This window comes from Geotrypetes seraphini, chromosome 4 (genome assembly GCF_902459505.1).
Source record: "Geotrypetes seraphini chromosome 4, aGeoSer1.1, whole genome shotgun sequence".
Classification (NCBI taxonomy): domain Eukaryota; kingdom Metazoa; phylum Chordata; class Amphibia; order Gymnophiona; family Dermophiidae; genus Geotrypetes; species Geotrypetes seraphini.
The window spans coordinates 77,747,322-77,774,226 of NC_047087.1; the positions used below are offsets into that span (position 1 = coordinate 77,747,322).

The 26,905-nt window shown below is 42.7% G+C and overlaps 1 protein-coding gene across 4 annotated transcripts in view; it reads right to left on the minus strand.

The window, feature by feature from the left end:
- CADM2 (cell adhesion molecule 2) overlaps window positions 1–26,905 on the minus strand; it is a 1,574,179-nt gene that overhangs the window by 1,119,434 nt on the left and 427,840 nt on the right. The window lies entirely within an intron of this gene.

A 26,905-nucleotide genomic window follows, 5' to 3' on the forward strand; every position in this document is an offset into this window, starting at 1 on the left:
CCACTGAACAAAAGGTGTTGAAGTATGAGAGAAAATCACCAGAAACCAGTTCAATCATTAAACCTGGACAAGCATTCCAACAAGCAGAAGGAATGAATGAAAATCCATTAGTACCAAATGGAAAGGAAGCAACTGAATTTGCAAAGGAAGAAAAAAAAAAAAACCCACATCAAGGATGTGGATTAACAGGTGGAAAACAACAAGTGAGCAATGCTTAAGTACAGTGGGAAATATGAAGTATTACTCCAGGAACCTTTTGCTCATCAAAATTGGGCACGTGCATAGTGAAGGAGAGGTAAATTGAAACCTAAAAATGAGCGATTGATAGTTTCAGCCTAGGAAAGTGAATTATGGATAAAATGGTTTATAGTAAGCACTGAAAAAAAACTGATGCAGACATCTGTAAATTCTGTAATAAAGAGCTAGAAACAGTTACTCATCTCATGGCTGGCTGCAAAGTGTTGATGGCAGAAAATGTTTATGCAGAAAGGCAAGAAGATTGCCCATCTCATCCACTGGAAACTGTGTAAGCATTATAAACATCAGCGTATCAGAAAAAAAAAAAAAAATGGGATTTTTTTTTTTTTAAGATGGTGTCCATAAAGGAGGAGGTGGGTTTCAATGGCCCCTTAATTATTTTTTTCAATTTACACTTTACTTTTGATTTCTTTTATCCTTTTTATTGTTTTTTTCATTATTTGCTTTATTGGATCATTTTCCTTGGTTTAAGTTTATCTATTTTATGTTATGAAACTAACTTGTTAACCAACAATATTGAAGTGATAGAATTTTGACCATTAAATTGTATAACAGTTGAGAGGCCATATTTGTACCGAGATCCTTCCTAGCTGCTTCGTGGGGAATGCTGCGCTATTTGTCTCCTCTTTAATGGCCAATGTTTGTGGCTCAGGCTCTGCTTCATACCGATCCTGTTTTGTGCTGGTTGTCTCCTCCTTCTGTCTCCTTTAAAAGTCATCTGCCTTGACCTCTTTGAAAAAAAACCAAATATAAATGATAATTAACATTTTCTCTGCGTACAGTGTGCTTTGTGGTTTTTTTTTTGTGGTTACCATTATGTATTAATACGATTATATTGTGTGTATATGAAAAATGGATGGAAAAAATTGCATTACAATTAGTACTATTATGGGGGTAGAGTCAGGGGCGAAGTTTGGGTGTGTCTGGGTCATGTCTGGAGCGGAGCTTGGGCAGGGTACTCATTTGGTATTTGTTAGGCTTAGGGGGTACTTGGCTTGAAAAGATTAAGAAACACTGCTTTAGATTACTGTAATATTGTTCATCTGGCAGGTTACCGTAAAAAAAAAAAAAAATCAAGTTCGACTGATACAAAATATAACAATTCATTTGATTTTTAAACTGAAAAGACAGATCAAATAACACCTTATTACAGGGAATTACACTGATACCCTTTTGGGGTCAGAGTGTTTTTTAAGTTTGGATGTTTGTGTTACAAAGCTTTATATGGTTTGGTTCCCAGTTATTTGGTAGAACATTTTAAATTTCCTAGTTCTAGATGTTCCTCACATATATCAACATTTTGATTTTCCATCAGTCAGGAGCTGTTTTTATAAGAGATATCATAATTGACTGTTATCATTTCAAGCAGTTATCTGGGACACTGACCTTTGCCAGTTATTTTCCACTTCTACATCTTATATGGATTTTAGGAAACTGTTAAAAACTTACTTATATGCACAGGTTTTGAAAGATTAATTTTTAGAATTCATTGCAGTTCAGTATTTCTTAATTTGTTAAACCGTATAGATCTGCAAGGTTTTGCGGTATATAATTGCTATATGTTACTAAGCTCACAATTGTGCACCTAATTTTAGCCTCAAGTACCTACTACTACTATCCATTCAGTCGTGTCTGACCCTTGGATACTCTGTAGGCCAGTCCTCGCCATGCTTCCCTGTTTTCCATGGCTTCTTTCAATTGCTTGATGTTCATTCTCATGTCATTCTTGATGCTATCCAGCCAACGGGCCTTTGGTCTCCCCTGCTTCCTTTACCACTGACCATTCTACTACTTGCATGCACATTTTTCACAAATGCCCAGTTTCTATATATAGCATCAAAAAAATTGGTACTGGTTAGAAATGCACTTAGCGCTACTCTACAAGGCGTGCATATCTTTCATAGAATTGTAAAAAGCGCCAGTACGTTGCATAAATTTTAGGCATAGCCATTAAGGCCAGCTAAAACCAGGAATGCCTGCACATGCGTTGTGTGCATATATCAGGCATATTCTATTAAAAAAAACGTATAACGTGTAGGAATGTTCCTGATCCACTCATGCCCCTCTCCTGACCATACCCCTTTTCAAAATTTCACACATACTTTTTATAGAATTGTGCTTTCTAAGATCTGCATAGAATTTTTAATTAGCTCCAATCAGTGTCAAATATGAGGTGTTCATTGCCCATCATAAGCGCCATTTAGGCTAATTATTCAGTTAAATTGTGTACACAAATTGGCTGTGCGTACTGATTTGGAGACAAGTGTAAAAGTGGGCATGCAATATTTTTTAGAATTAGGGGACTGTTTTTATGCAGTCCACTTCTGCCTCACTTGTCAAACATCAGAATTAACAAACTATAGGCAGTCCCTGAGTTACAGACGCCCAAATTAAGTATGACTCGTACTTAAGAACGTGATTGCTGCTTCATTTGATTTCACTGAACAGTATTTCCAGTGATAAAAACTCCTACACTTCTGCAGCAGGTTCAGGAATGATGAATGGCCACATTAAGAACAGTGTATGGTTGTGCATGCTGTACCTTAGATGGAACACTGGTAGGGACAGTTGGACCTTTTGTCACCTGGGAACAGAAGTAAGCAGCAAGAATCTTAAAATCTACATGTTCTGAGTTACATATAAATCAAACTTAAAAACAGCTCATGAGAATCTCGGAGAGAGTGGGAGCCAGAAGGCTTTGAGAATGCGCAGATGCTCAAGGCCCCGCAGCAGCCCAGCAGAGATCAGCGGCAGGCTCTTTTAGCACCGGCATGTCCTGTGGGTTGGTGCTGTGTGCCGGTGTCTGCTCAAGGTAAGGGTTTGGGGGGGGGGGAGGGGGGTGAAGCCATTTCCCAGGGGTAGGGTGGAAGCATGCCAGTGTCCTCAAGGTGGGTTCGCATTTCGAGTCAACGCTCAGTTTGCGTGTCAAAGTTTGCAGGAGTGTTTTGCTCGTCTTGCAAAACACTTGCAAACCACGTTACTCGCAAACCGAGGTTTGACTGTACTTGTCAAGAATGTCTGCAGCAAACTAAACTGCCTGCCGTGGCTCAAGAGCGCCTGGAAGTGCGTGGACGTTGCAGCGATGGCATCACGTGCATGCGTAACATCATCACGTTAATGTCTGCGCATGCGTGGAGGTCCTTTAGTCAGGGCCCTGAACCGCCAGTGGGGGGAGTGCTGAAAAAGAAGAAGTGCGGAGAGGAAAAGAGATACCAAGGAGGAGGAAAGGTGCTGGCGGCAGCTGACTGCCTACAGGATGTGCTTCTCGCCGTGAAAGGCACGTCCTGTAGGCAGTCAGCCAGCACTGGCGTCTCTCCTCCTCCCCGGTGTTTCGCGGCACTGAAAACTGAAACTGAAGTAGTGGCTAGTATGTATAGTGACCATTTCATTCAATATCTGTCTTAACATGTATAGCCAATACATAATCTATTAAAATATTATCTCATCGCTTACTGGCGCTATGTAGACAAATATCAAACCGAGTGACCTCGATATTAACATCTTACTTCTAGTTCTTGAAACACACATCAACAGACAAGAATCTATGGAAATAAATTTTAGAATATGAAATATGCCCAGAGCATTGTTATTAAGAATATATGTATAAATTAGATTTTAATGTTACGCACATAACTTTCCACAAACAACTCTCCTTAGACTTTCTAATCAAAAATAAGACTACCCAGATTTAGCTTTCATCTTAGCACATGAAAACGTTATGAATAAGCAAAGTGCAGCTCTGTCGCATATAAATGATTGTATAACGTATGTTATAAGACAAGATATCTGAGATAACAGGATGTACAAATAGATCATCTGTTTAATATTGCATTCTATTTTCACAATTGGCATAAATAATACAAATGATTACTGAAGTGCCTTTTTAGTAAAAGGTGGTAACGCTTTGCAGTTACTATGTATTGAGTGCCCAAATTACCACTTGGTAATTGCAAAGCCTCTACAGTCACTGTTAGAGGAGTTCTCAGCATGAGCCCATGCAATTACCACAAAGGAGAAACCTTTACTGCATATTAAATGCAATAACTGTGTGGATGCACTTAGAGCTTCCTACTGAGGCAGTGTTAAGTGATCTAAGCTTCTGCCATGGTAAAAGTTACTCTGCAGTAAGTTACCGCATGCTAATTGCAAGTGCAGTCCACATGCATTCCTCACTGCATTCCATAATAGAATGGATAACGCATGTAGCCATTCCACCTCAATAAATTATTGCAGACACATGTTAACTGCATTCATGAGAGGGCATTCTTTAAAGTTGAAAGGGGATAGATTCCGTACAAACGTAAGGAAGTTCTTCTTCAGCCAGAGAGTGGTAGAAAACTGGAACACTCTTCCGCAGTCTGTTATAGGGGAAAACACCCTCCAGGGATTCAAGACAAAGTTGGACAAGTTCCTGCTAAACTGGAACATATGCAGGTGAGGCTGGATTCATTTAAAGCACTGGTCTTTGACCTGGGGGCCGCCGCGTGAGCGGACTGCTGGGCACGACGGACCACTGGTCTGACCCAGTAGCGGCAATTCTTATGTTCACTAATTCATGTTGTAAATGCTTACCACACTTTTAAAAGAAAAATATTTACAATGTTTTTGCTCCATAAAGGCATGGACTGTCTGAGACACTGCTCCTGAAAGTTATAGGATCCCAGCCACAATATATTTCTTCCTCTTCATGACACTCAAAGATATTTCAAGAGTCTTGGAGATAAATGTTTCAGAAACTAAGTCGACAATTATGAAGGACATAGATATAGAAACACCAGATTGAAAACAATACTGAAATTTATAGAGATTCTCAGATATTCAAGAGCTTTCCAAAGCATTATCTACTGCATTTGCATAAGTTCTCATATTGATGTCATTGCATGAGACAACTTCAGTTTTGTAGATATTTAAATAGGTGAGGTAGTATTGTGAGAAGTTTGGCTGTCTTTAGACAACACTGAGAAAATAGGTAGGCAATATTTCATGTTTGTTTAGGTAGGGTTGGTTACTGCCTTACTTTTTGGTTGTTTGATTTTGTATGTTGATTTTATAATTATGTTGTTGTTTTGTTTTTGTTTTTTTTTTGGGGGGGAAATCTGCCTATTTAATAGGCAAATATAACTTAATAAACTGTAAACTTTAATATCACTTTCTCCAAAGACAAGCCTACATATGGGAATTCCTAGCTACCATATTGCTTTAGGCAAAAAAAAAAGGGGGGGGGGGAATAGAATGCCAACAGGAGACTAAAACATGCTGGCAACATGCCATTTTTTCAGCATTATTTCAGCAGATAACATGGCAGTTAATGCATAGTAACTTACTGCTCATTAACTATGATGAAGTTATTGCCCATTCTCTGCCCTGAATAAATTACTGTGCATTACTTGCTAAGGTGCCTCATTAACTTAGCATAGTTAACTGTGTTAACAGCTCATGCTAATTGCCACATTAACAGCTAACTAGGCTAAATGATATGCTTGGTAATGGCAAACCCAGGTTTATTGGCATTAAAAAATAAAATGCAGAGTAGCCATTCTAAGGGTTTTAGTCTGCTTCAAATACAAACCCAAGGCTCTTTTGCAATCCAATAGGAGCAAGCAACATTTGACTAGAGGATGGGTGGCCGGGGAAAATATCGGGAGACAGATTGGCTGGTTAAAGGGGAAATAAATCACATCTAACTTGTATTGGTACTTTGAGGGTCACAGTGCTGTCCAAGTTAGTGATCCTCGTGGGATTGTGAGACCAGTATACCACTGCCTGTCATTGCTCACTTATGAAGGGAGACAAATCCTTCAGAGAATCTATAGCTGACAAAAGAGAGAAGTGAAACATGACAGAAAACAGCTTACAGATTATATTACAATTAGACTATTGGTATCTGACTACCTTGTGAAACAGCCCCTTGGCATCCACTGAAGTCAATCTGTATGCAACCTTACCCTTGGTTGCTATGGAAACTATTATGACATTAACACACAAAAGACTATGACTATATGAGAAAGATCAGCAGGTTTACTCGAATTCTGTGAATCTAGTCTGATATTTTCATTCAAATGACTATGGTTCTTATTCTCATATTTATAAAGGCAACCGATCAATTCTCAATCACGCAACGGTGCCTTCTACAGAATTGCAGCTACATGTAAGGTAGGCACTGGAAAGGTAGCCAGGGTTTTAAAGGGCTACATTTCCAGTGCTTACCTTTCATGAGAATTGCGTTGAAAGAGGCGCCTTACAATGCCTAATGTCACTTCTGGCGCTAATCTCACCTACAGTGTTAGGTATCGTAAGGTGCTTCCATAAACAGGATAATGATGCCCTTTTTGGAGGTACCCTTAGGTGCCTCCATTTTTTTTAAATAGCATTTTTATTGGTTTTAAATCAGCACAGCATACCACCGCCGAACTTAGGACGTCGATTTTCGAATTGGGCCCAAAGAGGCAAATTCTGCAAAGGATGTCTAAAAGTTAGTTGTCGTTTAGACATCTAGCAGTACAACGTTGAGCGCGATTCTATTAAACATAGACACACAATAGAGAATCGCGCTCAGTTAATTTATGTGCATCTATATAGTTAGGCATCCTTTATAGAATTGCCTTTTAGGTGTCGCATAGACATCTTCCCAACCTAGAAACAAGGAAATATGAAGGCAGATAAAGGCCAAATGGCCCATCCAGTCTGCCCATTCACAATAACCATTATCTCTTTCTCTCTCCGAGAGATTCCGCGTGCCTATCCCAGGTCCTTTTGAATTCAGACACAGTCTCCGTCTCCACCACCTCTTCTGGAAGACTTTTTCATGCATCTATCACCCTTTCTGTAAAAAAGTATTTCCTTAGATTACTCCGAAACCTATCACCTCTTAACTTCATCCAATGCCCTCTCATTGCAGAGTTTCATTTCAAATGAAAGGATTTGACTCATGCAAATTTACATTACATAAGTATTTAAACATCTCTATCATATATCCCCTCCCCCACCTTTCCTCCAAAGTATACAGATTGAGATCTTTAAGTCTGTCCCCATACACCTTATGATGAAGACCACATACCATTTTAGTAGCCTTCCTCTGGACCGACTCCATCCTTTTATTTTTAGTTTTTTGAAGGTGCAACCTCCAGAATTGTACACAATATTCTAAATGAGGTCTCACCAAAGTCTTAAACAGGGGCATCAATATCACCTTTTCCCTACTGGCCATACCTCTCCCAATACAACCTAGCATCCTTCTAGCTTTTGTCGTCACCTTTTCAACCTGTTTGGCCACCTTAAGATCATCACATACAATCACACCCAATTCCTGCTCTTCCGTTGTTCACATAAGTTCTTCACCCCCCTAAACTGTACCGTTCCCTCGAGTTTTTGCATCCCAAATTCATGACCTTGCATTTCTTAGCATTAAATTTTAGCTTCCAAATTTCAGACCATTTTTCAAGCTTCGCAAGGTCTTTCTTCTTGTTATTCACACCATCCAGCATGCCTACTCTATTGCAGATTTTGGTATCATCCGCAATGAGGCAAATCTTACCCGACAACCCTTCAGCAATATTGTTTATAAAAATGCTGAAAAGAACAGGCCCAACAACAGAACCTTGACGCACACCACTGGTAACATCCCTTTCCTCAGAGTGATCTCCATTGATCACTATCCTCTGTCACATTCCACTCAACCAGTTCTTGACCCAGCCCATCACTTTGGAACCCATCCCGAGGGCACTCAGTATATTTATTAGACGTCTGTGTAGAATACTAAGGCTTTGCTAAAATCTAAATATACCACATGTAGCGCTCATCCTCTATCCAATTCTCTGGTCACCCAGTCAAAGAAATTGATCTGATTTGTCTGTCAAGACCTACCTCTAGTGAATCCATGTTGCCTCCGGTCCTGTAATCCACAGGATTACAGAAATTTCACCATTCTCTGTTTTAGCATTATGTCATTAGAACAGCAATTTTATGCTCTTTTTTACATTAAAAATGTATGCAATAAAATGGTATGCATAAGGCAGCCCAATTTTACAGAAGCACCACTATTATGTTTAATTAATTTATCTTTTAATTATTTATATTTGGCTACTTTATCATATTTCCCTTCTGTCCTGGTGGGCTCAAGGGGACTAAGTGACATGCCCAGGATCACAAGGAGCAGTGAAGGGTTTGAACTCACAACCTCAAGGTTTTGAGGCTATAGCTCTAACCACTGTACCACATTTCAATTCAAAAGCCAAGCTTATATCCTCTTAATTCATAAGCAGTCATTTCTCTAGGATAAATATCAAACATGTACTTTCAACACTTGTCTAGTTCCTCTTTTGGCCTCTCTGTTTCTCAATCAAAGCACTTGAAAAAATATATATATATATTGTCACTGGCAGCCTCAGGGCAATGGGTCCTGGAATACTGGGACAAGGAATACTCTTGTGTGCCGCTGCGGGCAGCACAAGGAAGAAAAATAAAAGTTCAAGAAAAGGAAACACCACCACACTAGGGAGGTAATTTTCAAGCAACTGACTGGTTTTATTACTTAAACAAAATAGACAAGCCGTCCTGCTTGCTTCCACATAAACCAGTTCAAAAAACAAACAAACTAGTCAGGATTCTTAGATAGCAAACATAGTCCCAAAAACATTCAGACAGTTCACTCAAACAGTCTCTGGGATGAATGTGGTTTGCATTTGGTTCTAAACCAAAAATACAAGCCTTTCCAAAAGCTGTTACTGGCTCCACAGTTAACTAATAACTTCAGCTTGGAAAGTTCCAACAAAAAAAAAATAAATAAAGAACGCTCCTTTTCTTTTGTGCTGATGACTTTAGCTTGTGCCAGTACTACGGTACTAGTCTTCCCAGCAGCAAACGTGCTAGCCAGGCAGTGTGCTCCGCGTGGTAACAATGTTGCCAAATAATTAGGCCCTCTATCCCACCACTTTGAACGCGGGGCCAACCCCACTGCCTGGGCTTAGAACAATTCAATTTCAAAAGAAAATAAAAACCAACAGGATAAGTCTTTCTCAGTTCTTAAAGGAGTTTGCACAATACTCCAACTCTCCCAGGATTATCAAAGGACAACTTCAATACAGTTCAAAATAGGTAAGGCTTCAATAACCCACCTACGCAGTTTTCATTACTTGCTTTTTAGAACAGCAAACTTCCATCGGTTGGACTCCATTCTGAAGCTCAGCAGTGGGCTCTGGATCCAGCTCCATGTCTTGAGGAACTTCAGACAGGCAGGGAGACGGTTCTACTCCAGCCTCAGTTAGCTCCATGCATTCAGGCTGTTGACTGCCATTCAGAGCTCTTAGCCCTGAGCGTCGCTGCCAGTTTTCTAATTGCAGCCCTCCTGTTCCCTCTGTTTCTCCTTCTGCCTCTCTAACAGTTCAGTTCTCAGGTTTAGAAGTCTGCAGCCACGCCCCCAACCCTCAGGTGCAGAGGATTTCCTATCAACTACTCTATGACTGTGTGGGGAAGGGGAAATCTGCAGCTCTACTCCCTGGCTCCCTCTACCAGGTAATGAAGAAAAGTCGGGCAACTTGGCAGTTTGGGGTTTAAATGGACCAGAATGAGAAGTGTTTGTTTTTGAACTGTGCACTGCTCTGGGGACACTCCTAGCAGGCATAGGCTGCATGCCACAATATATTTTATGCACTATTAAACATCATTTCCCATTATTATTATTAAAGAGTCCACTTTACCCCAAAACATAGAATCCTTGTTCACCTATATGTGGACGCCTCCAGCATGCCTAAGTGACGCTTAAGTCGCATCCACCTAACTCACGCCCTACTAATGCCAAAACGTAGATCTGGTTTTGAAACACCTACATTTTAGGCAAAAATATAGATGTGTTAGTTCATCAGCGGCATGCAATTCTGTAAGTGGACATCCATATTAAAACCATGCCTATGCCTATCCCATTAGCTGCTGCTTTTTCCAATGGGCATCTATGAAATTCTGGACGCCTATTTTGTGAATCGCTTACAGCCTTTGGAAGTCTAACTTTCAGTTATTGCATGTTAAAATCATTAAGGGCTCCTTTTATGAAGCCGCGTTAGCGGTTTAACGCGCGTAATAGTGCGCGCTATTTGCCGGCCGCACTAGCCGCTATTGCCTCCTCTTGAGCAGGTGGTAGTTTTTCGGCTAGCGCGGGGGTTAGTGTGTGCTAAAAAGGTGCGTGCGATAAAGCCGCTAACGCGGCTTCGTAAAAGGAGTCCTAATTGTGCTTATTATCTAATTTATTTGGATGCCTAAGTTGTTGGATGCCTACATTGTGGACGCCTAACTTTAGGTGTCCTTTACAGAATTTGTCCCAAAATGCCTTCTAATGAAGCACAGGACAAGTTATACTACAATAAGAAATCACAATTGTTCAAATAAATAAGTAATGAAAGAAGTGAATAAATAGCAAAACTTTGAAGAAATAACAGAAAGTGAGAAAAGATTAAGAAATGGCATTTATCAAATAAGAAGAATTGCTGAATGAATGACTTTAATAATCAGATGAAGGCATAGCGAGACAAAGTCAAGCCAATGTCAGACTGCAAAATCTATTAACCCCCAGAGACCCAGTGTTGTAATATTACAACATCACATTTAAGGCTACAAAATAAACCCTCCCCCATTTTTTTTCTTTTTAAAACTTCATGTACATTACTAATAGAACCTATTGTTCAGTTCTGCAACACCATTGGATGGTTGAATGTGTAAATAGGTCTGTTTATCTGGCCATGAAGTCATACAACCCTGTTGCCTGCTTTGGAGTATATCATCTTGTTGTTTTGGACGGGATACATCAGGACTAAAGTAAGTAAAAAGCTTGAAATATTTTTTTATGTGATCATTAATATGTGTAGATCATGCAGATTTTATGACATCATTGAATATACTGATTTTAAGAGATTTAGAGCTGGTTATTTCTATGTTGTAATTTTACAACAGTGGGTCAAAGTGATAGCAAGGTTTTGTCTGCACTCCCCTGAGACCCAGTGTTGTAATATTACAACATCACATTTAAGGCTACAAAATAAACCCTCCCCCATTTTTTTTCTTTTTAAAACTTCATGTACATTACTAATAGAACCTATTGTTCAGTTCTGCAACACCATTGGATGGTTGAATGTGTAAATAGGTCTGTTTATCTGGCCATGAAGTCATACAACCCTGTTGCCTGCTTTGGAGTAATGATGTCCATTCCCTCTGCACACCACTGGAGTACTTTCAGAAGTTTGTGACAGAAGATATGATCAACGCTCTGGCAGATAACACAAATCAGTACAGTTTTCAGAAGAAAGGATCATCTATAAACACAAACACAAAGGAAATAGAGCAGATGATTGGCATGTATCTGAAGATGGGTCTTGTCCAAATGCCTGGAGTCCGTATGTACTGGGAAGCAGACACAAGATACAGTCCTGTCGCTGATGTAATGTCACGAAACAGATTCCAGTCTCTGTTGACATCATTACATTTTGTGAACAATCTAACCGTGTCTGAGATGGAACAAAAAAGTGACAAACTCTGGAAACTCAGACCATGGCTTGATGCTTTCAGAGAGAAATGCCTAAAAGTGGTCCCTGAAGAACATAACTCTGTTGATGAAATGATGATCCCTTTCAGGGGGAAATTCAGCAGCATCAAACAGTACATGCGTGGCAAGCCAAACCCATGGGGGTTCAAGCTGTGGGCAAGGACTGGAATCTCTGGTATACTTTGTGATTTTGATGTGTACCAAGGCAGTGTGAATGGAATACGGGCAAGATCTGAACTTGGACTATCAGGGGATGTTGTGATGAAACTTGCTTCCACACTTCCACATAGTCACAACTACAAGATCTATGCAGACAACTTTTTCACCAGCATCCCATTGATAGTTAGGCTGCTGGATTGTGGAATTCATTACACAGGAACAGCCAGACAAGTGCGCCTTCCAAACTGTAATCTTGAGGATGAGAAAAGCTTGAAGAAAAAGGGAAGAGGAAGCTTAGATGTCAGAGTGGAGTCAAATCACAACATTTGTGCTGTGAAATGGTTTGACAACAGACAGGTTACACTTGTGTCTTCCTTTGCTGGCCCACAACCAGTGGAGAAGATTCAACGCTGGGACAAAACTGCCAAAAGATTTGCGCTAACATGAAATTTTTTGTGCAAAAACACGAAATTTCTTGATTACCGCTGATAGAAATGCCAAAAGGAATGCCACCGAGAGGTTAGAAAAGCAAAAGGGAAATACGAAGAGGGGCTGGCCAGGGAGGCGAAAAACTTCAAGGCATTCTTCAGTTACGTAAAGGGGAAGCGACCAGCGAGAGAGGAGGTGGGGCCGTTGGACGATGGGGATAGGAAGGGAGTGATCAAGGAGGATAAAGAGGTAGCTGAGAGGTTGAACACGTTCTTCTCGTCGGTTTTCACGAGAGAAGACACATCTAATATACCAGACTCAGAGGAGCTCATGAGTGGGGAACAGGCTGAAAAATTAGAACACATAGAGGTAAGTAAGGAGGATGTCCTCAAGCAGATAGACAGGTTAAAATGCGGCAAATCGCCGGGCCCGGACGGGATCCACCCAAGGGTTCTGAAAGAACTAAGACAAGAAATAGCGGGCACAATCCAGCATGTTTGCAACCTATCCTTGAAAACTGGAGAGGTACCAGAGGACTGGAAATTGGCGAATGTCACACCTATCTTCAAGAAGGGATCGAGGGGTGACCCCGGAAACTACAGGCCGGTGAGCCTGACTTCAATTATAGGGAAGATGGTGGAAGCTATGATCAAGGATGGTATTTGCGAGCATATCGAGAGATATGGCCTACTGAGAACAAGCCAGCATGGATTCTGTAAGGGAAGGTCATTCTTAACGAACCTTCTGCACTTCTTTGAGGGAATAAGCAGTCGGGTGGACAATGGGGAACCTATAGACATCATTTACCTTGATTTTCAAAAGGCTTTCGACAAGGTGCCACATGAAAGGCTGCTTAGGAAACTGTGGAACCACGGGGTGGGAGGGGATGTGCACAGATGGATCGAGCACTGGTTGTCGGGTAGACTGCAGAGGGTCGGAGTAAAGGGACAATACTCTGACTGGCGGGGAGTCACGAGCGGTGTGCCACAGGAATCGGTGCTGGGGCCGTTACTCTTCAACATATTTATCAATGACCTGGAAAAAGAGGCAAAGTGCGAGGTTATAAAATTTGCAGACGATACCAAACTGTGCGGCAGAGTTAGGTCTAGGGAGGAGTGTGAGGACCTGCAAAGGGACCTGGACAAGCTGGAAGACTGGGCAAACAAATGGCAAATGCGCTTTAACGTGGAAAAATGCAAGGTCATGCATATAGGTAAAAAGAACCCGCTGTTCAAATACAAATTGGGGGGGGGCATTATTGGGAGACAGCAGTCTTGAGAGAGACTTGGGTGTGCTGGTAGATGCATCACTGAAGCCATCTGCACAGTGCGCAGCAGCCTCGAAAAAAGCCAACAGAATGCTGGGCATCATAAAGAGGGGCATAACAACCAGGACGCGGGAAGTCATCATGCCATTGTATAGAGCTATGGTGCGTCCACATCTGGAATACTGCGTTCAATACTGGTCGCCGTACCTCAAGAAGGACATGGCAGTGCTTGAGAGAGTCCAAAGGAGAGCAACGAAACTGGTAAGAGGGCTGGAACACTGCCCATATGCCGAGAGGTTGGATAGGCTGGGGCTCTTCTCTCTGGAAAAAAGGAGGCTCAGGGGAGATATGATAGAGACCTTCAAGATCATGAGGGGCATAGAGAGGGTGGATAGGGACAGATTCTTCAGGCTGAAGGGGTCAACAGGCACGAGGGGGCATTCGGAGAAACTGAAGGGAGATAGGTTCAGAACAAATGCAAGGAAGTTTTTCTTCACCCAAAGGGTCGTGGACACTTGGAATGCGCTACCGGAGGAAGTGATCAGGCAGAGTACGGTACAGGGATTCAAACAGGGATTGGACGGATTCCTGAGGGATAAAGGGATCATGGGATACTGAGAGAGGTGCTGGGATGTAACACAGGTATAGAAAGCAAACCAAGTAATAAGTATAGAAATCCGACCAGGTCGTGCATGTGCAAGACCGGAGGGTTAGGACTTCGATGGGAAGATAAAACTCAATGGGAAACCAAGGTGGCAAGGGGGCCCCTTCTGGTGTCTCAGACAGGCCGTGACCTGTTCGGGCCGCCGCGAGAGCGGACTGCTGGGCAAGATGGACCTGAGGTCTGACCCAGCGGAGGCACTGCTTATGTTCTTATGTTCTTAAGTCAATGGGCGCTTCACAGGGAAAAATTTGCGTTTTTATATGATACTCATTTTTTGTATTAAATTGATAATAAAAATTACTTTTTTCTTTATTATACTATTGTTGTTGTGTATATACATAAACTTAGGTGGGTCTTTATAAGCTGTAAAGTACAAATAAACTTTTAATTATTCCTTACATGTGTTCAGAGAGAGAGTGACACTATTGAAATTCTGCTACCTTACAGGCCCAGCGTTGCAATTTTACAACATCCTCCCCAAAAGTTACTAAAATGTCAAAATAAAAAAAAAACACTGATTTAGGGATCACAAGCCTCCTATAACAACATGTGAACGTTCGAAAAAATTTTTTTACGTTTTTTTCTATATTTGGGTCTCTAAGTGTTAAAGAATTAAAGTTATGACAATTGTAATGTCAGAAGATTAAAAAAAAAAGATGGATGAACTGGTAAAGAAGTTATGAGGAGGAAAAACAAACAAATGATTAGCATGTATATGAAAAGTAACTGAACATGAATAACTGAAAAAATAAGCAGATTAATCTGGAAAAAGAAATGTATATGAATAAGTAGCAAATGATAAATGCAGGACTCATAAGCAAAGAGGCAATGCCAGTAAAACGAACAACTCTTAAATCCTACATATGAAGTAGAATCTATCTAAGCAAGAGGCACTGCACAACTCAGAGCCTAGAAATGTGGTAATACAAGAAACATAAACATTACAACACACACACACACACACACACACACACACACAAGACAAGTACTTAGCTGCATGGAAAAGGGACATCCTTCAAAAGACGTGGTAAAAAGTTTCCTGAAGTAAACTATTTGTAACATAGTAACATAGTAGATGACGGCAGATAAAGACCCGAATGGTCCATCCAGTCTGCCCAACCTGATTCAATTTAAATTTTTTTTTTTTTTTTCCTTCTTAGCTATTTCTGGGCGAGAATCCAAAGCTCTACCCGGTACTGTGCCTGAGTTCCAACTGCCAAAATCTCCGTCAAGACCCACTCCAGCCCATCTACACCCTCCCAGCCATTGAAGCCCTCCCCAGCCCATCCTCCACCAAACGGCCATACACAGACACAGACCGTGCAAGTCTGCCCAGTTACTGGCCTAGTTCAATATTTAATATTATTTTCTGATTCTAAATCCTCTGTGTTCATCCCACGCTTCTTTGAACTCAGTCACAGTTTTACTCTCCACCACCTCTCTCGGGAGCGCATTCCAGGCATCCACCACCCTCTCCGTAAAGTAGAATTTCCTAACATTGCCCCTGAATCTACCACCCCTCAACCTCAAATTATGTCCTCTGGTTTTACCATTTTCCTTTCTCTGGAAAAGATTTTGTTCTACGTTAATACCCTTTAAGTATTTGAACGTCTGAATCATATCTCCCCTGTCTCTCCTTTCCTCTAGGGTATACATATTCAGGTCTTCCAGTCTCTCCTCATACGTCTTCTGGCGCAAGCCTCCTATCATTTTCGTCGCCCTCCTCTGGACCGCCTCAAGTCTTCTTACGTCTTTCGCCAGATACGGTCTCCAAAACTGAACACAATACTCCAAGTGGGGCCTCACCAATGACCTGTACAGGGGCATCAACACCTTCTTCCTTCTACTGACTACGCCTCTCTTTATACAGCCCAGAATCCTTCTGGCAGCAGCCACTGCCTTATCACACTGTTTTTTCGCCTTTAGATCTTCGGACACTATCACCCCAAGGTCCCTCTCTCCGTCCGTGCATATCAGCTTCTCTCCTCCCAGCATATACGGTTCCTTCCTATTATTAATCCCCAAATGCATTACTCTGCATTTCTTTGCATTGAATTTTAGTTGCCAGGCATTAGACCATTCCTCTAACTTTTGCAGATCCTTTTTCATATTTTCCACTCCCTCTTCGGTGTCTACTCTGTTACAAATCTTGGTATCATCTGCAAAAAGGCACACTTTTCCTTCTAGCCCTTCAGCAATGTCACTTACATACATATTGAACAGGATTGGCCCCAGCACCGAACCCTGAGGGACTCCACTAGTCACCTTTCCTTCCTTCGAGCGACTTCCATTAACCACCACCCTCTGGCGTCTGTCCGATAGCCAGTTTCTGACCCAGTTCACCACTTTGGGTCCTAACTTCAGCCCTTCAAGTTTGTTCAACAGCCTCCTATGAGGAACTGTATCAAAGGCTTTGCTGAAATCCAAGTAAATTACATCTAGCATATGTCCTTGATCCAGCTCTCTGGTCACCCAATCAAAAAATTCAATCAGGTTCGTTTGGCACGATTTACCTTTTGTAAAGCCATGTTGCCTCGGATCCTGTAACCCATTAGATTCAAGGAAATACACTATCCTTTCTTTCAGCAACACTTCCATTATTTTTCCAACAACTGAAGTGAGGCTCACCGGCCTGTAGTTTCCTGCTTCATCCCTGTGACCACTTTTATGAATAGGGACCACATCCGCTCTCCTCCAATCCCCAGGAATCACTCCCGTCTCCAGAGATTTGTTGAACAAGTCTTTAATAGGACTCGCCAGAACCTCTCTGAGTTCCCTTAGTATCCTGGGATGGATCCCGTCTGGTCCCATCGCTTTGTCCACCTTCAGTTTTTCAAGTTGCTCATAAACACCCTCCTCCGTGAACGGCGCAGAATCTACTCCATTTTCTCGTGTAACTTTGCCGGACAATCTCGGTCCTTCTCCAGGATTTTCTTCTGTGAACACAGAACAGAAGTATTTGTTTAGCACATTTGCTTTCTCCTCATCACTCTCCACATATTTGTTCCCAGCATCTTTTAGCCTAGCAATTCCATTTTTTATCTTCCTCCTTTCACTAATATATCTGAAAAAATTTTTATCTCCCTTTTTTACATTTTTAGCCATTTGTTCTTCCGCCTGTGCCTTCGCTAAACGTATCTCTCTCTTGGCTTCTTTCAGTTTCACCCTGTAGTCCTTTCTGCTCTCCTCTTCTTGGGTTTTTTTATATTTCATGAACGCCAACTCTTTCGCCTTTATTTTCTCAGCCACTAGGTTGGAGAACCATATCGGCTTCCTTTTTCTCTTGTTTTTATTGATTTTCTTCACATAAAGGTCCGTAGCCATTTTTATCGCTCCTTTCAGCTTAGACCACTGTCTTTCCACTTCTCTTATGTCCTCCCATCCTAACAGCTCTTTCTTCAGGTACTTTCCCATTGCATTAAAGTCCGTACGTTTGAAATCTAGGACTTTAAGTATCGTGCGGCCGCTCTCCACTTTAGCCGTTATATCAAACCAAACCGTTTGATGATCGCTACTACCCAGGTGAGCACCCACTCGAACATTAGATATACTCTCTCCATTTGTGAGGACCAGATCCAATATCGCTTTTTCCCTTGTGGGTTCCGTCACCATTTGTCTGAGCAGAGCCTCTTGAAAGGCATCCACAATCTCCCTACTTCTTTCCGATTCCGCAGTCGGAACATTCCAGTCCGCATCCGGCAGGTTGAAATCTCCCAACAGCAGAACCTCCTCTTTCCTTCCAAACTTTTGGATATCCACAATCAGATCCTTATCAATTTGCTGCGATTGAGTCGGAGGTCTGTAGACTACACCCACGTAGATAGAAGTTCCATCTTCTCTTTTCAGAGCAATCCATATCGCTTCTTCCTCTCCCCAGGTCCCTTGCATTTCGGTCGCTTGGATATTGATCTTTACATAGAGAGCTACTCCTCCACCTTTATGACCATCTCTGTCCTTCCTAAAAAGATTATATCCCGGTATGTTTGCATCCCATCCATGTGATTCACTGAACCATGTCTCTGTGATAGCAACAATATCTAGATCTGCCTCTAATATTAGGGCTTGCAGATCATGAACTTTGTTGCTTAGACTGCGAGCATTTGTGGTCATCGCTTTCCAGCTATTTTTCAGCGATAATCTCCTTTTTCGTATGGATTTTTGTGTCGTTTCACTTTCCGCTGCAATACTAAGAAATGAGTTGCTGATATTGCTTTTGTTGCAGCCTTTACTACTATCACATCTTTTCTTTTGCCGGGGGTGGTCTCTACATACACCACCCCCACCTTCTAGTTTAAATGCCTAGAAAAATATTGTCTAAATTTCTCTGCAAGGTTTCTTTTTCCTGCTGTAGTAATATGTAGCCCATCAGTGCAATATAGCTTCTTGTCCTTCCATGTATTTCCCCATCCTCCTATGTACCTGAAGCCTTCTTGATGACACCAGGCTCTGAGCCATCTATTAAAGTCCTCTGTGTTTTTCATTCTTTGCTCTCCTTTTCCATATGCAGGCAGTATTTCAGAAAAAGCTAAAGTCTTTACAAAAGGTTTCACGCCCTCACCAAGCTCCCGAAAAGCTTTCTGTGCTGCAAGTGTGGAGTTGTTGGCCAGGTCATTTGTTCCCAGATGGATAACAACATCAGTGTTAAAATCCTTAGTTTCTTCCTTAATTATAGTCAGTATTTGCCTGGAACTCCTGGTAGCTGAGGATCCTGGAAGACATTTCACTATTTTGGACTCCTCGCCCTGTGTTCCAAGGTTAATGCCTGTAATCCTCACTGGGGAACAGTTCTTTCAAATCTTCAGAGTAGAGAATGACACGGTGACAAAATTCATCACCGTTCCCGTCCCCGCGGATAACCGCGGGAAATAATCCCATTTCATTTTTTAGTGTCTATTTCAGCCTCAGTCCTTCTATACCAGCATTCTTCAAAGCAAAGCTTGAGGGTCAGTGGTTGTAGCCATTCATACTCTGATTCTTCCCTATCTCCTTACCGCGGTTATCCGCGGGGACGGGAATGGTGATTAATTTTGTCACCGTGTCATTCTCTACTTCAGAGCTCTATATTCTAAGTCACAGTTCACAATAGAGCCCCGCTCCTTCCAATCAATGCACCTAACGCATCTGACATGTGTATATATAAAATAACACTAGATGCTAATTAGGCATTCGTGGGTGCATACTTAATATTCCGGCACACTCTGTTCCATATGTTTTAATGCATACTCATTAATACCTCATTTTTAACTTGTATAAAGGACTCAGCTGGCAGCATTTTCTGTAGGTTTCAAGATGGAAGGAATGTTGCTGTTGGAGCAGGAGGGTCTGTGGCAGAAGGACCAAGAGCAGATATAGAGGAGGAAGAAGTGGAAAACAGGAGAAAGCTAGCAAGCAGAGAAAAAAAAAAAAAAAAGGTTAATGAGAAGTAAACAAAAGGGGCAGAGGAGGACTCAGATTAAAGAGACAGAGACGGCAGCCAAGAAACCAAGGGGACAGTCACTCTCATGCATCTTCATATTCAGAATCAACCTTCTGGTCCTGCTAGAGGAGAAAATATTCTGTATCTACCACCATGAGAAAAATATAAAATTAATGGTTACAGCAGCAGGCTGAGAAGCAAAGAAGCCAAGCCCTAGTCCCAGTGTGGCTCTTTGCAATCTTGGGCTAGTCACTTAAAAACTCCATTACCTCGGGTACATATTTAGATTGTAAGCTATCTAGCGACAGAAAAATAACTACTGTACCTGAATACCATTTGCCTTGAGCTACAACTGAAAAAAGAAAAAGAAAAAAGTTAGCTAACTCCTAAATCCTTTTTCCTTCCCCTATCCTCAGACAGCCAGGTCTCAAGTCATTACTGAACTTGTCAAATTCTTGTTTTATTATTTTGCCTCTTTTCAAACCACAGAGCCTACAGTTGAAGAGATGAAACAAAGCACACTCTCTCTAGATGTTTATACAAGTAGTGTCATCTCTGCACAGATAAGTCAGAATGTAGGTTTAAAACTGGTACAGAGGCAACAAACAGCAGGGCCTCAAAATGTTTGGGGTTTTTTCGCATCCATGGCCTAAGTCAGGGGTAGGGAACTCTGGTCCTCGAGAGCCATATTCCAGTCGGGTTTTCAGGATTTCCCCAATGAATATGCATGAGATCTATTTGCATGCACTGCTTTCAATGCATATTCATTGGGGAAATCCTGAAAACCCAACTGGAATACGGCTCTCGAGGACCGGAGTTCCCTACCCCTGGCCTAAGTTAATCCTTTAATTGGCAGATGGTGAAACGACTGCTTTACGTAACCTGATGTTGAACGAGAGTGCAACAGTGTCAAGAAACAGACATTTGAAGATGCAGATCTCCCATAAGAGCCATAGAAAACACATGTTGCTTCTGAGCAACAATGCCAAATAATGTTATTAAGACCTAACGCCTTTAACTGTATTCCTCTTCCTGAAAACGTCCAGCTATCATTTTGATGTATTAGGCCCAACGTCTTTGATTGTATTCCTCTTCCTGGAAATGTCCAGTTATCTTTTTGATGTAATCCGCCTAGAACTGAAAGGTACAGGCGGAATAGAAGTCATTAATCTAATGTAATGTAATATACATTTATGAATGTTGAAAACTTGCTCAGAGTGAACTGCGATAGGCATAACCCATTCACGGTACAACAAAACACTGTAAAAATTGTAGACATTGGATTCAATGAAGAATATTATGAGTAGTTTCATCAGAATATACTGTATGTATTGATTTGGTTTCCTTTAGGAAAATCTGGTACATCTATAGCAAGGCTTCTACTCTCCAACATTCTTACCCCATCAAATTCCCAAGCTTCTAATAAAATCCTGGTCCAGGGTTACCTTCCAGCCTTCCCCAAATCAGTAGGTTCCCAATTGCTATATCTGTAACCTTCTTCCTCTGACTAAACAAACATGCCAGGGTTTCCAAGGCACTTTGCAACGAAGGCTAGTGAAGTTTTGGCATGTGTTCCTACACTGTGGTTATGTAATGCAGGACACTAACCAATTTGCCTCTGCTATGCTACCAAAAGTACCCTCTGTGGACTCAATGAGGCCGGAAAGGACAGCTGAACCTAATTATTTGTCTATATATTGCTCTAGTGGTAGTAGAAGAACTGGACAAACATAACCTCCTGTTGTTTTCCTGAAAAGACCTCAATTCTTGGCAGGCTTTGTGAATTCCCTTTTCTGATATTATGTTATTTTTCTTTGATGGTCATGTGGGTGAATCTCAGGCTGGTACCATCTGCTGCAATTTACACTCTAAATTTAGTCCTTGGCTGAAAGGCCTTCTTAGTGCAGCCTTAGCCCAAACAGTTTCTTTGAGTCGTCTTGCATTAGCTCCAAAGTTTTTTTTGTCCTCGGGATGTATGAAGCAGAGCATGGAAAGGGAAAGGGGATGGGATTTAATATAACACTTTCCTGTGATTATAATTAAAGTGGATACATATTACACACTTTAATTTTATACCTGGGTCAACAGAGGGCTAACTGACTTGTCCGCTTCTCATGCTTCTGCACCAATAATTAGGCTACTCCTCCATCAGAATAGTTCTCTACTAAATTCTATACCAGTGTCCTGCAAATTTTTCAGCCGGCGGCACACTAATCCCAGTGTCCCGGATGGAAGTGCGCGGATGTCGACGCGATGACATCACCTACGTGCTTGACGTCATGACATCTGCACATGCATAGAGACCCTGAACCTGCCACTTCAGTGGGGGATGCTGGAGGAGGGGAGGTGCGGGGAGAGGAGAAACGCCGGCGAGGAGGAGAGTCGTTGGTGCCGGCTGATCGCCTATAGGACGTGCCTCTCGCTGTAGTCAGCCGGCGCTTCTCCTCCTTACCGGCGTCTTGTCGTGGCACACCTGGAATCTTCTGCGGCACACAATTTGTGATACACTGTTCTATACCTTCTTTCAGCAGCCACTAGTTCTAGTACCTCTTCCAGCTCTTCTATCTTTCCCTATCCTTCCTCTTTTCCTACTGGTCCCCCATGCCTCAGATACAGCTCGGTTGGGTCCTTTTCTTGATGTGTGTAAGCTTCTGTGATCCACTAGTTCTCCTGATTGGATAAGGCCCGACTTAGTGCAGGAAGAGGCAGTCGGAGCGTACCGCGAGTGATTTCCTACACTCGCGGCGCTCCGGCTGCTCTCTCCTGCCTCTCACGCTGCCCTCTCCTTGTCGGCGGTTCGTGGTCGGAAAATACTGCGAATGACCGGGACCGCCGACCGCGAATGACCGGCGGAACACCGTATATACGTAGGATAATTGATTTGGTATAAACATACATATATACAGTAAATAGGATGATCAATGTACAAGTAACATAAGTAGGATGATAGATAATGGCATAATCATGTCGGAATTAATAACACTGTATTGCAACACCACCATAGAGTTCCGTGTATTTCAGCAGAGTCCGTGTCACAGAAGCTCTATACAACTCTATATGGTAACATCTCATGTATTGTAGTGCCTTTGCAGAAGCTCATGTTGACCGCTCTGAATTGACGCCCCAGTCATTAGTAGCAGTGTAGAAGCTCTCAATAAATAATATGTGCATCAAATTTGCAGTACCAGGCAAGCAAATAATTTATGCGCATGAACTTTAGCACATATGATCCTAGATGGAACTAATGGTCATCATTTGCCTTCCTTTTGTCTACTCGTGATCGGCATCAATAATTGAACCAAGACTGAATCAACAGAGAAGAGAAAAAGAAAACGGCAGAGTAAGAAGCAGCAATAATAGTAATAATAAAAAAGAGCATTTGAATTTAAATGAACTCTAAAACTGGTTTCTAAAAACAAAATCAAGGTCTCTACCTTTCTGAGTCTGTGCCAGCAAAGATGCAAACAGAGGAAGTGGTTTTATAAGTGGCTGCCTCCTCTTAGGCACTCCAATGCCGCATGGGGAGAGCTAATTCTATAACAGCATTTGGGCACCCAGAACATTGGCACACCTAGCATTTATGAACATGCCTGACGTTAACACCTGCTGAAGCTCTGGCGTAATTATAATTTCAAAACTGTGTCAAGAATGCTCGTATCTCACAGAATTCTGTAAGTTACACATGTAAGTGGAAGCTCCATCCATATAAATGCTCCCTTACATTTATACACCGAGCCACTCACGCGCACCCTTACAGAATAGTACTTAGGCCTCTTGTTAACCTATTTGCATGTGTACCTGTACTCTAGAACTTGGTACACATAAGTAGGTGGTGTGTAAATGTGGACACCCTGTTGTAGAAATGTCCTAACACCGCAAATAAGACCAGCTTCAGTAAATGGCGCCCAAATTTGAGTTCTGAAAAAATCCATGCTGTTCTATAAATGGCGCTTCATGTGTTCCTTTAGGTGTGAGGATTTACACCAACTGAAACCTGGTTTAAATCCTAGTAAGTTAAGATGTGAATTCCCCAAATTCTACAATACTGGGCATATCTTTAGTGAATGCCCTGATCATTCCGATGCTCCTCCTATGACCACACACCCTTTACAGTTGGCACATTAAGAGGCAAATTCTGTATAGGATATCGGTCTCATCAGCTGCAAATCGCAAACTGGCGTCCTATACAGAATCATGTCTGTTCTAATGGACAGACGTCTAACCCCACATAACCACCCCGATTCTCTAACTGGCGCCAATGTCACAAGCACTGGTAAGAGGATTGTGTTGCCATCAGCTGATTATGGCAAAGGAATCCCCCCGACTGACTCAGATGCCTAAGGCCCAATCCCTGGTGCATCCCAGAATGCACCAGGAAGACGGCCCGCTATTTTGGTGTGGCAGGCCTATCGGCCAGAGGGTGTCGGCATCCCTCCGGCCAGAATTTCTACAAAGAGGTATGGGGGGAGGCTTTGGGTTATGGAGTGAGGGGGGTCTAGAAACTTGGGGGTCTGGAGGGGGGTTGTCGCTGGATGGTTGGTTCAGAAGTTCTGAAGTGACATCCCTCCTGCCAGGGGAATTCTCAGGGGGGGGGATCAGGAATTCCGGCAGGAGGGAATGGGAATCCCTTCTGCCAGGGGGTTGGGGTTTGTGGTTCTGGTGGGAGGGAGTCGGCATTTCTTCCTGCCGGGGGACTTCACAGGGGGGTTCCCTGCTGCGGGCACTCAGCTGATTGCGGCAGAGGGATTCCCTTGCCTTGATCAGCTTAGCAGCTGCACCTATTTGAAATAAAGACCAGCATTTTGCTGGCCTGCATTTCAGGCGTCTGTTGCGGCCCTAGGGAGATGCCTAGGGCTGCTTAAGCTCACTCAAGGCTACTTCTGGATGAAACCGCGCCCACGCCCAGCCTTAGGAAAGCTCAAGTGTCCTGATGCGTCTCTCTCAATTCCAAAAAATGCCTACAGTGTAGGCGGCCTGCTTCGGGTTTTTTGTTTGTTTGTTTAGAAAACGTGCATCTCAATTGGCTGGTTAGACAGCGGTAGGACGCCTAATGCCGCATACAATCGGGACGACATTTATAGAATCTACCCCTAAAAGATTTGTACATGCATCTTTATAGAATAGCACTTAGCAAGATTTGTATGCAAATTCTAATTGGAGCTGATTTACCGCAATAATTGGTTGCTAGTTATTGGCTCGTTGCTGAATTAAAATATGTGTGCCCAATTTTGGGTACCATATAAAGAATCCAGGGGATAATGTTAAGTTTAATTAAAGTGATTATGAATGTTTTATTGTAAGCCGCCCAGGTTTTAGGCTGAAAATAAATAAATAATGCACATCACTACTATATAATGGACGGCCAGATTCTCAGTTGCTGCAGTGCTCTCTGGAGTGCTGTAACTATTTCAGCTATGCAGCTCATCAGGACATTAGTCTGAAAATTTTAGGTTCCAAATCAAAGAGCCCAATATAGGTATATCCCTCTAGATTATGTGTTTCTCACAGTCCATCGCACAGCAACGATGTGCATCATTTGTAAGACATGTGCATCCTGACTGACGTACACAATTTCAATTAGAATACCGTAATCACAGGTCTTGATTTTGTTAGAGACACTTTCTCAAATTGCTTCTAATGTGTCTGAAGTGCTTGGGAAATTACAATATTTAGGCTTCATATTCATATAGATGTATATGTGTCATTTTTGTTTTGAATTTTCCTGTTTTAATTAGGCTGCACTTGCTGTTTTCTGCTTCTGAGGTTCCTCATTTTATTATTTCCTCTTATTCTGCAGTTTCTTTTCTTTATGTTAAGAAAGAACATCCATTTCTGGGGTCTTGGTGGAATTACTGAAAATACATGTGAACATATTTATCTGTGTGTGAGTATATCTGTGTATAGACAGAGAAAGATAGAGAGATTTGTATATGTGAGTGTTTCTACACACACACAGACTAGAGAGCTGCACGGGAACGGGGACGACGGGAATCCCGCAGGACCCGCGGGCATCCCGCGGGTTCCCCCTTCGGGTCACGGGGATCCCGTGGGGACACCCCCTAGGGTCGCGGGAATCCCATGGGGACGCCCCCTAGGGTCGCAGGGATCCCGTGGGGACGCCTCCGAGGGTCGCAGGGATCCTGCGGGGCTGGATGTACTAAGTCGCGCGGCTTTTCTCCCTACCTGCTCTGCTTGCAGCACAGAGCCGAACGGAAGTCTTTCCGACGTCAGCGCTGACGTCGGAGGGGAGGGAGGGCAAAGCAGCTGTAAGAAGAAAATTTAGATTTGCGGTTAAGGGCAGGGAGGTTTGTCAGACCGGGGCTGTTGTCGGTCGGTCGGGGAAGCGCCATAAAAGTAAGGGGACCTGGCCGGCTGTGCTGCACCCAGGGTGAGAGAGAAGGAGGGGGGAGAAGGACGCTGAAAGCACTGGGGAAGACAAAGGGGTGGAGAAGGACGCTGAAAGGCCATGGGGAAGACGGGGGGGGAGGAAGGACACTGAAAGCATTTGTGGAAGACAGAAGGGGGAAAAGGACGCTGACAGGACATGGGGAAGAGGGGGGGAAGGACACAAAGCATTTGTGGAAGACAAGGGGGAGAAGGACGCTGACAGGACATGGGGAAGACGGGGGGGAGAAGGATGCTGAAAGCACATGGGGAAGACAAAGGGGTGGAGAAGGATGCTGAAAGGCCATGGGGAAGACAGAGGGGGGAGAAGGACACTGAAAGGACATGGGGAAGACAGAGGGGGAGAAGGACACTGAAAGGACATGGGGAAGACAGAGGGGGGAGGACACTGAATGAAAGGACATGGGGAAGACAGAGGGGGGAGAAGGACACTGAAAGGACATGGGGAAGACAGAGGGTGGAGAAGGACGCTGACAGGACATGGGGAAGATGGGGGGGGAGAAGGACGCTGAAAGGAAATGGGAAGAGAGAGTGGGGAGAAGACGCTGGCAGGGAAGAAGACAGAGATGCCAGACTATGGTGGGAGCGGAGGGAAGAAGATAGGTGCCAGACCAATTTGGAAGGGGGGAGAAAGGCACAGTAACAGAGCAAATGGAAGACGCAGAAGGGAAAGAGACAGTGGATGGAAGGAACTGAATGAGAACACGAGGAAAGCAGAAACCAGGCAACAAAGGTAGGAAAATAATTCTATTTCTTTTTTTTTTTTTTTTTTTTGCTTCA